Here is a 14,705-nt window from a genome sequence, read left to right on the forward strand (position 1 = left end):
AAGAATGGGCAAGTTTACCCCCTCTAAAATAGCTTGGTTTACTTGTACATGTTGCTTGAAGATGTGTACACAATGGAAAATTACCAAAAGGATAGAAATACTAGTTCTCTTAATATAGTAGTATAGATAAGTAATGGATCGATCCGGATAGATAAATGGATCGATCCATTGGATTAATTAATGGATTAATGGATATTTTTTATGATCCAATAAGTGATTAAATGGATCGGATTGGATTGGATTGGATATGGATCAATATCCAATCCATTGACAGACCTAGTCCAAAATGGAGGTGGGACTGGAAGCGTGCACCTGTAACGACTTCTGATATTTCAGAGAGACAGTAGTTAATCGTGATCATTAGCTCATTCTCGATTGCTGGACCCATATGGTATGTTCTCAGTTTGTAGCATAAAACGTGTTTCACAAACTCATAATTATACACATCCGGATTATATTCTTGGGGAATCATTAGGTTCCAAAAAAGGTTGGTATATTAGCTTGACGAGCAGAAAAGGAAAGTTTACTAACAATGCAGTCATTGGTCTCAAGGAATGTAAATGTGCAATCGGAATTGTGTATTTTCTGTGGTGATTTTCCTGAAACTGCGGAACACATTTCTATTTCATGTTACTTTTCCCATTCTATTTGGCAAATCATTAAGCAATGGTGTAGTATCTCATCCAATTATGCGTTTCGGATAAGAGATTTATTGGAGTTGCACTCGTTCATTGAAGGTTCCAGAAAAAACGAAGGCTGTTAGTGTGGTTTTCCTGATTGCATTATGGTGTTTGTGGATAGCTCATAATGGAAAGGTTTTTTAGCAGCATAATGTATCCTTGCAGAAAACGATTAGTGATATAAAGGCTTTGGGTTCTCTGGTCGAAGGTGAGATCAAAAGAAGCAGGTCTTACCTGGGAACACTAGTGGAAGTTTCATTTTGATAGAATTGGATGGTAACTTAGTTTGGTATGATTGTCTGTTCCGTATTATGTTTTTGGTGGCTTTATCGCTGGTGGTCTGTACATTCTCTTGGGTTAGCATGTTGGGTTTCCATGGTGATCGGTCAAAATTTTATGTATCAAAAACCCGGTTCAATAAATAATAGTTAATTAGTTAAGCAAGTTAATTAATAAAACGCAGCGGAAATGTAAATAAGTGATCAACAAAAATGAAACCCGACAGGATCCGGTTACCTATAAGTATGAGCACAGTGAAATTATATATTTAACTACCAATGAGAAAGATATACCTCGGTTAATGACTAACCTATCGAGACACCAAGGTTCTCGGACAAGTGCTAGTGTTATGAACTAATGAAACGCGATGAAGGAGGCGGCGGCAAAGAGCGGCGGCAGCCGGCGGCAACAGCGGCGGCATGTGGCGGCTTGCAGCGACTGGCATCGGCGGTCAGCAGCGGGACGGCGGAGGCGGGGGCGGCGACGGAGGCCCGCAGCGGTGGCTTGGTGGCCGGTTGTGTATGTGGGTGTTGTTGAGAGAATTTTTATGTTCTACCTTTTTTGTTCATCCAACAACCCTTACCAAAATTGCAAGACCCACAACCTTTAAAAGACATGAACTTTTGCATGCAAGTCAAGTGGCACACATGCATGGTGCATATGTTGCCATTAGCCAATGTGTTAGGTGCGCGACAAGTGGCAGTAGCACGACGCATGTGCGACATGTGGCACAACAAAGGTGTATTGGCGACAAGTGGCGTAGGGTGAGTATACCCGTCTCACCCGGTCCATGTACCCGTCTATCAGTTAATACCCGTGTATCGTTCGTATTTTCCAGTTAAACAGGTTAAGTGTATTTTTAGTTCGTTACTCAAGGTGTAACTCTTACGGGTCAAGACCCGGTCGGAAGCATTGACTTATCAAACCGGACATAATATCCAACAGCTCCGACTTGGACGATCTCTAATAAGATCTCAACGCAAACAGCCAGCGGTGTTCTATCTACACATAGCTGCCCCAACAGGTCATGACACTTTAAAGTCATTAATCAAGGCATCTTCTCTTTAGCAATGGCTTGCTACTTGAAGACAGTAGACTTATGGCAATCTTCGTCATCTATCCTTTCTGTAAAAGACATCAATTGAACAATGAGACATGGATCAGATTCAATCTCACATGGCGTTCAATCATTATCGTTCTCGTTCAAAGAATCAAAGTGGTCCAATCAAACACATAGTAAGTTTGGGTAACGCCTTACACTTCACCAGTTTGAATCAACGAGGGCGCCCAGATGTCTAATTGTTACATATAATGTAAGAGTACAAAATCCCATCTTGACTACATACAACTCCCACTGAACTTTAGAACCACTCCCAACCAATGCCTTTATGACTGGCAGTTACGCGACAGCGTTTAACACTGATCAAAGAATAGTATTTAGTAAACGAAAGTTCTAGTATGTATCTTAGGTCAGAGGATACTAAATGAGTATACCTAAATCAAATACATCTTATGACCGTGATCCATGAAGATGATTTGATGCGAGTTACATCCAACATCATTCATAATGTGGTTTTTGAGTTTGGAAGTCAACTCCTTGAGTCCAAAGTCAGAATAGTCTTTATTCAGAGTCGTTCCCATGAGTCTGGCCGACTACGGATAATTTAGAATACAAGATTCATGGATTAAACGCACAAAAATCGAACACAGCTGTAAGATTCAAACTTTGCATTTAACCAGTAAGTCAAGGTGAATTCAAAAGGTACAACTGTTTGAATGTTCGTACATCCAAATTCTAAATCAAACAAATGGTTATCCAATCTAAGACCGATAGCTTATCCTGAATCATCGGTTTAGAGAACGGGTCTGTTAGGTTTTGATCTGTGTTTATTTTACTTATTAAGATGTCTCCTCGTTCCAGTATTTCCCGTATATAGTGGAACTTTCTTAGAATGTGCTTAACCCTGTGATCCAGGCTCCTTGGTTTGAGCAATGACTCCTGTGTTATCACAGAATACCTAGATCGGTTTCTGAATACTTGAAACCACATTGAGGTCGTTAATGAACTATTTCAGCCAAGCAGATTCTTCCGCAGCATCTGATGCAACTATACATTCGGATTCGGTGGCTGAATCCGCCACTACATTCTGTTTGTAGCTTTTCCAATAGACAGCTACTCCATTGAGAGTGAATACGAATCCTAATTGTGAACGAGAATTATCTCGGTCACTTTGGAAGCCAGCATCAGTGTAACACCTTACAGTGAACTCCTCTTCCACTCCTCCAAACACCAAGAACATATCTTTGGTTCTTCTCAAGTACCTCAGAATGTTCTTTACTGCAGTCCAATGGGCAATGCCAGGACTATGCTGAAAACGATTGGTTATGCTTAAAGCATACGAGACGTTAAGTCTAGTACATAGCATACATGATTGAACCAATCGCTTGTCACACCCTGACTTTTGCGGAAGCGTGATTATTGGTGTGACTTTCCTTAATACCATAGCATTCAATCATAACAACGCTATATGATAAAACCATAAGATGTTCATCCATTAATTAAGTTTGAAAATAACATAACATACTTGTTTGAGACATCGATACTAAATTCAAGTTACAAACCATAACAAGTTTAAATGAGTTCACAAAGACTCAACAAAAGACCTTAAATTAAACCGGGTTTAGAAACATGTATCCCGTCCAGGAATAGGATACACCTCCTAAACCCTACGACCCGGATGACATCTTTTATTTATGACGTAACTCGAAAACGTGCAACACCTGCCAGATCCACTTAGTTCCCTGAAATACATGTAATTTGAAAACATCAACAAAAGTTGAGCGAGTTCTTGTGTTTGTAAAAGTATGTATAAACCTTTGTAAACAGTGTAGGTATGTATGTTTGTAAATCCCGGTATGAAAGCAAACAAGGAAAAGATCATCAATGGTTTGCAAGGCCACTGATATGTGTGACGGTGTAGGAAGACTCAAACCTAGCAAATTTGTACCGGGCTTCCGGCTGGAAGACATGGCCACCCTGGTCCTCATGGGTGTGGGCTCGCTACACCCAATAGATCTATCACTCATGCCCCTCGGTCCTTATACGAGGATTAATGGTCTCAAGTATCCGCCTACCCATTCACATGATCTATGGTCTTTCCTAGGCTAACCATACCAATTGTATTTGTATGTAATCCTTTTGTAACATGTATATCACCCCCGAAGTTAATAAACAAAACAGTTTAAAGAAAAGGGGGACATGAACTCACTGTCTTGCGTCTTCAGAATCGTAACTCAAACCTCTTCAGCAAACACGACTACCTACAATGTACTAACGTCTATTAGACGAACGGGCCGTGCCTTAACTTAGAATTAATGTTTTCAAGTTACGTTTCTTTTAAGTCTTTAATATCATGCCAAGTTATAATTACTTTTTAAAATAATAAATATCTTAACTTTAATTATATTTAATTTTAGAATAATTGTTAAACCATATTTTGTAACAATACTTCTCAAGTATTTATTTTCGTATTTCCTTCCCAAGGATGGGGGTATCTCATACATGCATATTTGTACTCTTGTATTTGTAGTTCCAAAATAATATATTTTTAAGTCTAACTTAGAAAATATATTTAACTTATTCTGTCCAAAAATAATGTATTTCAAGAAAATATATATTTTTCTCAAAAATCATATATCTTCTAAACATTCTAAGAAAATATATTTTAACTTCCAAAAATAATATAGTTTCTCCTTGTTGAAAATACAATATTACTTTTGTAATATTTTCAAAAATCATATTTTCATTTCTTGTGTCCAAAATAATATTTTCCAATAATATATTTATAATGGTATTTTCCGGAATAATTTGTAAGTTACGTTTTTGCGTTCGGTTTCACAATATTAAGCGTGTAACTTATATATTTATCCCTTGTGATTTTTGGTATTATTTTGGATTGTAAATTCTTGGTATTTTGTTAAGTTATATTACTTTAAATCCTAAAATAATATAACTAATACACAAAATATACAAATATTCACACACAATGTGTCGTTAATGTAAATATATATTCTAATTACATATTTATCCATTTTTATTTCTAAAAACCAACCTCCAATACTTGTATTTTTGTAACAAAATCTATGGCAAAGTTTATGTTGAAAACTATAGTTAAATCACACTTGTAAATATTTGTTTAGAAAATATTTTTCTAAGTGTTTATATTTTGAGAAAATTTTGCCATAGTTTCCCCTAAAAATGGAGGTGTCCATGCTATTTAAGCATATTATTTTCTTTTCAAAAATCATCATAAGCAATCAACAATCAATCTACACTTACCATGTGCTAAAACAAAGCTATCTACATAATGATCATGAACTTGGCGACTCCAAAACATCTTTCTCGTATGAGCTTGAATCAACAATCCTTTTAACACATGTAAATATCGCTATTTTGGGTATGAATGAGTATACTTTACAACGGTTTATAAGTAACTCTTTAATTGGTGAGTTTAGGGCTATGCACAGCAGATCTCAGCCTTTTTGATGTCTGGCAATGGTATTTCCACATGCACCGATCCATGCTTTAGTGGTCTTGTTGGTGCACAATTCCCCGACTGCTTCTTCATGTATCAAAACAAATTGACTCGGTTTAATGTAAATATTCAGTTTTTTAAACTTCCATGGTTCGATTCTCTTTGGTTTTGACTTCGGCCTTAATTACCTGATGAACTTCCACAACTTTCACAGTCATGTATAAAACTGAGGTAGCGTTCGTTTCATGGAATGGAATGGGATGAAATTGGGAAGCTTTTCTTTGTAAAATTGATCTTGGTTTGGAGAGGGAGGAATTTGAAATCCAATGAATTTCTTTAATCAATGAAATTTGTGACTATTTCAACATTTCATTCCATTCCTTCATTAGAGTGAAGGATTTCTAAGGAATGTTGAAATAGTCAAAAATTTCATTAGAGTGAAGGATTTCAAATTCCTCCCTCCCCCAACCAAGATCAATTTTACAAAGAAAAACTTCCTAATTCCATTCCATTCCATGAAACAAACGCTACCTGATAGTACCAGTACCTATCTCATATGTGTCCTGCAGGAACATAAAAATCAAATCTTAGGTCTCTAAACAAGTTCATGAAATACAAACCATACATGACACACAGCTAAGTGAAGCAGATTTCTCCAAGCATTCAGAACGGGTTTAACGCGCTCTGCAATCAACATCAACTTCATCATCTTCAACAGGGACCCCGTCATCATCAACGGTGTTAACACGTTCACATTCATCGATCCATTCACTAAATCTGCGTGTTATTAACGTTCCACCATGAGAGTGTGTGTGATATATATATATATATATAGAGGGGAAGAGAAGGGTGTAGACATTGCACTTACATGTCTATTGGCTCAGTCAAAGTTGCAAGCCAAAATAAGAAAAAAACAGTTATAAACAACGGTTATTGTTTTCCAAAAATAACTTAAAAATAAATAAATGATAAAAAGGCTAAACAGGGCCGGTTAGGTTCACACTGCCAAAAAGTTGGTTGGACCATTAAACCGCCAAAACATCAAAACCGAACCGCATAAATCTCTAACCGGCCAAAATGGAATACTTGTTTTTGTTTGGACGATTCTGCCAATTTCAACGTTTTATGACTCATGGCTATCACAGATCATAACAATAAGCTTTTATGTACCGAGATTCAGAGAACACAATAGTACCTGTGACAGTATTGCTGAAGTTTTCCTAGCAAATTCGGCAAGATGCCTCACCAATCAAGTTCTTCACATCACTGAAATCAAACAAGTACCAAAAAGGCAAAAATAAATGAATTCTACTTCCAATTATCTCATTATTATTTCAAATGATGACTTTAAAAATGTACATCCAAACACTGTATTACGCTTGGCTAATCATAAGAGATCAGCACCCAAAAGGAACCAGACAACAAACAGATACTTACATGCGACATTCAACGCTAGTTCCATGGTTGCAAAAGGGGCAACTGAATACAGTGTCAAGTTTGTCCATCCGCTTCAAAGGAGCCGGCTTTGCTCTAGACTTCCTATTACCCATACTGCAAGTAACTTCCTTGAAACCAAAACCATGTCACCAAATAAGAATTGCAACTATTCGATAAAACATAAAGTTAGGGAAATTTTATTATTCTATAAATGGGTCATAATCCTCATAACTCATTTACTTTGTAAGTTGGGGCTAACAACCTAACGTAAAATAAGGCATATGTACATTGAAGATATTTTTTTACTACAAAGCTTAGTGGGCGGGTCGGGATGGGTAACGGGTCATTTTTATCCGAGTCCAAACAGTGTTGACCCAAAACCCTTTTGTACAATTTTTTATCAAAAAATAATAAATGTATTGATTACAGAAGTTATATTATTTGAATAATAGTCCAAATATTTAAATAAAAGTATAGGTGGCCGTATGCAAAGATATATTTTTAAGATGAATTTAGATTCATTAGAGATATAGAACGTACTCGAAAAGACCAATTTATAAGTAAGAGTAAAGTACACGAACGATTAGTCAAACAACTTTTTTACCAAATAAATTTATAGATTAACAATTTAACGTCCACTGAATTCAGAATTTCCTTTTCGAGAAAGTGTCCACATAACTCTCTAATCCAACAGCTGTTATAGAAACGTCATCGAAACGAATAAATGCAGTTATCACAAAAGACACAGGCTAAAGTCAACAAAAAAATATGAGTAAAAGGAAAGAGAACAAACCGGGCTGTATCGGACAAACTGTCGTCACATTTGACTTTTGAGCATTTGATATAATATCAACTTGCAAAATTCGCCCAACATCATATGGCTCGGGTGCACAAACTGATTTGTTCGCACCTGGTGAAAAAATAAATTTTGTCATATAACGTAAAATATGCACATTGAAGATGCTTTTTTTACTACAGGGCTTAGCGGGCGGAGCGGGATGGGTAACGGGTCATTTTTATCCGAGTCCAAACAGGGCTCATCAACATTTTTTTAACTGAGGCATTTTACACATTAAATTAAGGTTTTTATCAAAATATGTGCTAAGTCAAATGTTGCAAATTTTTTATAAGATACCTCTTGCTGAACTTTTACGGAGAATGCAGACTTCTCTTGGATTGTAGCCTCAACACTCGAAGCTCATGTCCCATATCCATCACCTAGAAAACAAATGAATAAAAAATCAAGATTTTGAAATGATACATAGGCGCCTAGCGTTTGTCAAAGACGCCTCAGCCTCATTTTGCTTTGATACATAGGCGCACACCTGAGCGCTTTTGATTACATAGATAAACTGTGTAAAAAAGGCTTTGAAAGAAGGGCTCAAATGCTCAAATATGGTGGTGATACAAGTTATGAATGACAATAATCAGTCACCACTCATTCTCCCCATGTTCATATATTCCTTACTTTTGTTTTGTTCATCTATTTTAATTAATAGACAAATATATATACCGCACATGTAGCTCATTCGAAAGATTGTTTAGGTTGAACCAATGACTGCAGTTTAACTAAGATTAAATAAACACATGGCCACATTAGAGTTCATGATTATAGCAAGGCAAGCCTAAAGAATGTAACCAATTTTGGTCATTTTCTGGGTTTTAAGAAGCGCGCCTCAGGGTGTGCAGGGTCTGGGGCTTTTCGCTCAGCGCCTAAGGCAAATACAAGAAGTTTACAAAAGGGGCAGATTTTAGGGGGGGAGTTTTGGGCTTTTTCTCCATACTTTAAGTTATTTATAATACTTAATAATAATATTCTAATTGGTTAAATAAAACTATTTAAAACGAAAATCAATATTTTTACAAAACTGAATACATGTGAAAGCCATAATAAGTCGAGAAGCATACCTCTGAAGTTGCCATGGAGTCTGATATCCCATAACCCTTGTTAGTGTCAAGAAGTTGTAATTTGCAAAACATCTTAACCCTAAATTCAATAGCCCAGACTTTTCAACTACAAAACATAAACTCACAAACAAAACAACTTATAACCCTAGAAAATAACAGATCAAAAACGAAACCCTAAAATTAAAAAAAAAAAATCAGGAGCTAACATATCAAAATCAAAACAATACCTGCACTGCAAGAGGTAGGAGGATCCTTCTGGAGATCCTTGAGTTCTTTCAAGATCCGTTTCGAAGCCATCAGGAATTCCTATAGTTTACAAAAGTAAAAACCCTAATTTTGAATCTGAACGTATATAGAAACAATAATATCACGAGAAAAGAGAAGATCGAAAGGGGGGTGACTGGCGGAGCGGGGTGTAGGCTCTCTCCCCCTTCGTATAACCGAAAACGGATAGGTGCTCTTGATTTCTCCGGCCGTTGAAAGGTGGTAGCCTGCTGGGGGAGGGTAAAGGTAACGACTGTCTTAATAATCCATTTAAGGACACCGTGAGCGAACACCAGATTTAGTTCAGTTTAGAGGGTTTGACATTATTACCATTCAATAACTTTGGAATTAAAGAATTAAACTCAGTATTTGTAACTGATGATAGAGTCTCAATCATTGCAACGTTTCAGTGATGCGAGGGTCTCAATTTCAATACTTCAATACTGATGTTCGCTGATGTAGGGTAGAACAAGGGCAAGAATGGAAGAAAATGGCAAAGAATTTAGGATTTGAACGAACCATTCATATGCCATCTTAAAAAAAAAGGGTTAAATTACTTTTGTGTCCATTGGAGATGTACTCCAAGGGGAGCTCGCTCGATTCGCAGATTGGTCCGACTCGTAATTCACTTCTGACCCCGTGTTCGATATATCTCCCATGTACAAAAAGGTAATTTACTTTAAAATTTTAAGATGACATACAAAGAGTCAAGTTTACATACCTATTTTTTACCATTTTATTCCATCTCTACTCTTCACTCAACTTCACTCAAAAGATCTCCCAACAGATCTCCCAACTCTAGTCGTCTTTCACCACCACCATAATTGAATGCCATCATTTAAGCCTAAGTAAAGAGACGCCCGCTTCACTTCATCTTCCCCTAACCCCTCCAGTCCCATAAAATCCACCACACATTAATGGCGAATTGCATGACCAGATTCAATGTAATTGTAACTTACGATTCAATTTTCCTATTGAATGAAATTGAAGACTCAAATTGAATGTTTGCTAATCTTCGTTGTTCTACATCACCCCCAGTTTTGCATTTGTATATAAGGTAAATGGTTTTGTCAATCATTCTCAGAATCCAACCCACCTTTCACATTCAATTAGGAATTCCAAAGATCATTTTCTTTAATTTTCTTTTATCAAATTCTTTGACATAGCTTCACCCTTTCTGATGAGGAAGAACACCATTGCGGTGATTGGGCTGAAATTAGGGTTGTGATGAAGGTGACAGTTGGTATCGGTGTTGGCAGCCCTACAAATCTAGGTAACTGGCTTCGTCTTTTTTTTTTTATACGCTAATCTATATACACTAATTCCTTTGTATGTATAGTTCACATTTCAATTGAATTTTGTTCCATGTTCGTTATTTGTAAATATTATTATTTTGAACTGGTATGGTTTCAGTGTTTTATTATTTTTCCCCAATTGGTTGTTTTCAGGTTGATTCATGGATGATAACTGTAAGATATCAGACGTTTAAAATAACGGTATGATTATACATTTTTATTAATTTTCCCGGATTGTGTGTGCTTTTTAGATTAGTTTTGGTGTTTTTGAGGTTAATTCGGATAAAAAAAATGGTATGATTTTTGATTTTAATATTTTTCCCCAATTTGATTGGTGTTTTTAAGGTTATGAGGAATGTGAACTATTCAATGAAACAAAAAGGGGTTTCGATGGTATATAATCAGTTGTATGTGTTTGAAGGATTGCTTAATTACAGTTCTAGAACATGTTAAGTTTGATGGTAAGATTTTTCACTCAGATCTTTTTTTGGGTGTTAATTGATAGTTTGATGTTTAATTTGGTTATTTGACCTATATAAGTAGACGGGTCGTGTTTAGGTTTAACTATTTAATCCATTTAACTAGACATTCGTCGGACCTTTTAGTTAACATGTTTACAATTTGGTTAATCAGTTTATCACAATCTTTCATGAGCAATTGAGCATAGATTAAAATCAAAAGGTTGTTTCATGAGCGAGCTGTAGAAGCTTTTACTGTACTCTCAAATTCTACTGATGCTCATTGCCGAAAATTTGGAATTATTCAACTTCATGTACTCGGCAGGACCTCTGTATATGACAGATGAAGAGATTGATGGATTGTTCAGGTAATCATAGATTCTTTTTTGTAATTCGTTGACTAATAATACCCTATGTACTTAAAATATCTTATGGATCTAAAAGGATAAAACAGGGTGATCTAAACATTTTTGTAGTTTACGTGTTATAATCTCAGTACTTAGATTTAGTTTTGCAAGGTTTCTTGAAAAAAAATCACATATGGCATGAAAACGATTTCTCAATTTTATTGTCATTTTAAAATGATAAAGTTGTCTTAAATTAATACAAATCGTGATTCATCAATCTTTGTAGCAAACAATTACATCAAAGTTTGTTTCGTTCCTAAGTGGTTGAGAATTAGAATCTTAGACCACCCGTAGTGGGGCGTGATTTTAAAAAAAAATTGAAAAAAAAAACGCCCCAAAACGCCCCCCCCCCCCCTCCATTACACTAGGCGTTATTTTAAAAAAAAAATTCAGAAATTTGATTTTGGCGTTATTAAGAAAACGCTCCATAGCTCCATTTGATTCTTGCATGTGGCCAATGGGAGAAGAAGTGGGTTTGACTAGCCAATGATCATTTAGTTTGCTTTTTTTTTTTTTTTTTTTAATGATTGGAAGGGGGCATTATTTGGGCATTATTCCCACTACGCCACTTTTGCAATAACGCCCCATGCTGACTGGACTGCCACGTGTCGGATAATGCCCCATGGTGGGGGCATTATTTTTCTTAACCACTAACATGGTCTTATAATAGATAATAGATATTGTTGAAGAGATATGCATCTAAATCATTCAGACACTGTATTCCATTAACAAATCTAATCATTTGTTCCAGATGAATTGCTCTGCTGCATCAAAAGGTATTCCAATTCTATATCTTCATTTTTTTATTTCTTATTGCTTCAATTTATGTTCTAAAATCCAGTGTTTGATTCCTGTAGTTACAGTTATTGGCTAACTTTACATTATTTATGTGATTATTAGTTTCTTTATGAATCATGAGAATCAAACCCTTGTTGTCAACTTAAAAAAAAAAACTTTTCCCAAACCAACCCGACCCGTTTTGCCGATAACACAACCTGTAATATGTCAAATTTCACTGGGATATACTGCTGCATAAAGATAGATGTAATAAGTTATTGATGATGTTGTGTCATAAAACTATTCAGTTTGCATTGTTCTCTTTTACTTAATATTTATTGGGTTACTTTTTAATTTCATTCATCATAATTACAGTGATAATTTTTTATAATGACAGGTAAATTTGATGGAAGGGTTGATTAGTGCAAGAATATTTCCTATCCGCGGTTACAGCAGTCAGGGAAACACAACCCTATTTCCAACACATACATCAAACAGAAGAAGAGTGTTTTGTGGTCCAATCAAGATGATGGCACCTACCAACTCATCCAACTCAAAAGCCGGTTCTGTTAAGCCAATGACAGCATCCTCATTAGGCCGATTAGACAACACATTACCTTCAAAAGCTATTTCTTATAACACTAACCTCAGTTAAAAATAATAAAAATATATATTCTAACTGGGGTCTCGTCAAACATTCAGAGGCTCTTGATTTATGGCAAAAGGCTGAAGTTGTATGCTTTGATGTGGATCGCACCGTGTGTGTGGATGAAGGCATTGATGAATTTGCTGAATTTTGTGGAGCTGGAAAAGCTGTTGCTGAGTGGACCGCAAGGTGTGCTCGGTATTTAGATGGGTTTTCAGTAAGGGTGTGAATTTCTGACACAACCCGAAAACACGACATGAACCTAACACGAAATTAGTGGGTTTTGGTTTACTCTAAACGGGTTCGGGTCAGTTTCAGATTTAACCCATGGCTGCCAGACTTGATCTTTTCAAACCTTCATTATCAACAGTCCAAGACTTTCTTGAAAAGAGGCCCCCAAGGTATGCTGCTGTATCTTACCACCTTCATACTGTTGGTTCTTTATTTATTTTTTTTTTCTTTCATTTTAAATTGGTAGACTGTCTCCTGCCATAATGGAATTGGTTCTTAACCTAGAATAAGGAAAATAGTTTTTAAGCGGTGACTAATTTGTTGGTTGAAAGTCAAAACTGTGTGATTCTTTTTTATTGCAGTGCGAGATGGGAAAAAAATCACATGTTAACTGATTGATGCATGAAGAAACACGAGTCTTGATTTATGGATTAGTTAGAAAGCTATAGTGGATGGAAGAAATATAAAGAAAGCAGCAAGATTAAGAAGTGATCTAGCAAGATTCAAGAGCAAATCGAGTTGAGTCGAGTCGGTGTGTGAACCGATTAACCAAGAAATCACCGTTGTGGTCGCAAGAAACGAGCAAGGAACAGTCGAAAGTGATCCTTAGATGTGATTGATCGAAGAGCATGTGATTTAAACAAAACAGAAAAGAAGAAACAGTCGAAAGTGATTCTTAGATGTGATTGATCGAAGAGCAAGCTAAGCAAGAAAGGAAGGATATTCAGCAAGGAAAAAAAAAGGAAGAAACGAGTCAAGATTAAGGGGGTGAGTGTAGGTTAATCTTGATGGGTTTTAATATGGGTTTTCGGCTACCGGAAATGGAGCTTCGTAATCGGATACGGGTCAAACGAACCGGCAGAAAACTTATATATGTCACATGGTTTTTTATGTTTTTATGTGGTCAAGTAGTGGGTCTTGAGTCGTGGTTAGAGTTATTGAGTTGTAGGAGTAGTGGTTAGTTGGTTTCATTCATTTACGTAGCTAGATTGTGTATATATGTATGGTTTGGCAATGAATAAAAGTGTGAGTATTTAAGCAGTAACATAAGTTTCCTGTTTGTGAGTTTGTTTTGAGTGTAATTGAAACTTGAAACCCAACAACATAAGTTGTGTAAAGGGATAAATGTGTTGGGGGTTGACAAAGCTAACTCATCCCAACCCAAGTTCGCATGTTTGCTCTTTTCCAAGTGACGTATTTGTTTACTCCGCCGCAACGCGCGGGTTTCCCACTTAGAGAAAAAAGAACCAGTCGATATACAGAAAGATCTTGAATTTGAAGATGATGATGATGGATCTGTTATTTGAAGATGATGATGATATTTGATTTTATAAATAATAATAATAATAATAATAATAATAATAATAATAATAAATATAGGGTAAGATTACCAAAATACCCCTGCCTATAACAGTCAAATAACTGTTGACTGACGGCAGGGGGTAAAATTGCGACAGAACATCAACGTTGGGGGGTAAAATTGCAATTATTTCGTTAGGGGGGGTAAGAGTGTCAATCACCCCAAACCACAGGAGGTAAAATTGCAGTTTACTCAAGTATAAATTGTTAAAAACCTAGATCTATATTTAAGTGTTTATTGATAAATTTATTATACATACCTTCTCCGTTTAGTTGCACTTCATATTGACCAATTTGGATTCTCAGTCCGTACGGTAAAGTTTTCAGTTATCAGAAGTATTTTGTTGTTTGGGGCTCGGATCTCAATCATGTCGGGTTGGTGGGTTGACGGGTTGTGGCTTGGTGGGTTGGCAAGTTGAAATTTGCAAC

At 36.2% G+C, this 14,705-nt stretch overlaps 2 long non-coding RNA genes across 14 annotated transcripts; one reads left to right on the forward strand and one right to left on the reverse strand.

Moving 5' to 3' along the window:
* Positions 1-5,338: 5,338 nt before the first annotated feature.
* Positions 5,339-9,427, reverse strand: LOC110912303. Of its 8 annotated transcripts, none has more exons than XR_004864403.1 (8): positions 9,067-9,427; positions 8,840-8,945; positions 8,067-8,149; positions 7,725-7,841; positions 6,932-7,059; positions 6,690-6,760; positions 6,120-6,271; positions 5,339-5,575 (listed from the first exon to the last, which is right to left on the reverse strand). It is a non-coding gene; the product is annotated as an uncharacterized LOC110912303 (long non-coding RNA). The 8 variants fall into 8 exon arrangements; XR_004864401.1 differs by having other exon boundaries at positions 5,339-5,581; XR_004864398.1 differs by lacking the exon at positions 5,339-5,575 and adding an exon at positions 6,363-6,366 and having other exon boundaries at positions 5,927-6,271.
* Positions 9,428-9,803: 376 nt separating this feature from the next.
* LOC110912311 lies at positions 9,804-13,964 on the forward strand. 6 transcript variants are annotated; one of them, XR_004864408.1, is made up of 7 exons: positions 9,805-10,160; positions 10,270-10,376; positions 10,552-10,599; positions 10,744-10,859; positions 11,032-12,039; positions 12,438-13,087; positions 13,280-13,964. It is a non-coding gene; the product is annotated as an uncharacterized LOC110912311 (long non-coding RNA). The 6 variants fall into 6 exon arrangements; XR_004864407.1 differs by having other exon boundaries at positions 9,804-10,160; positions 10,744-12,039; XR_004864406.1 differs by having other exon boundaries at positions 10,552-10,859.
* Positions 13,965-14,705: the final 741 nt, after the last annotated feature.

The sequence above is a fragment of the Helianthus annuus genome, chromosome 8, assembly GCF_002127325.2.
Source record: "Helianthus annuus cultivar XRQ/B chromosome 8, HanXRQr2.0-SUNRISE, whole genome shotgun sequence".
In the NCBI taxonomy this organism is placed as follows: domain Eukaryota; kingdom Viridiplantae; phylum Streptophyta; class Magnoliopsida; order Asterales; family Asteraceae; genus Helianthus; species Helianthus annuus.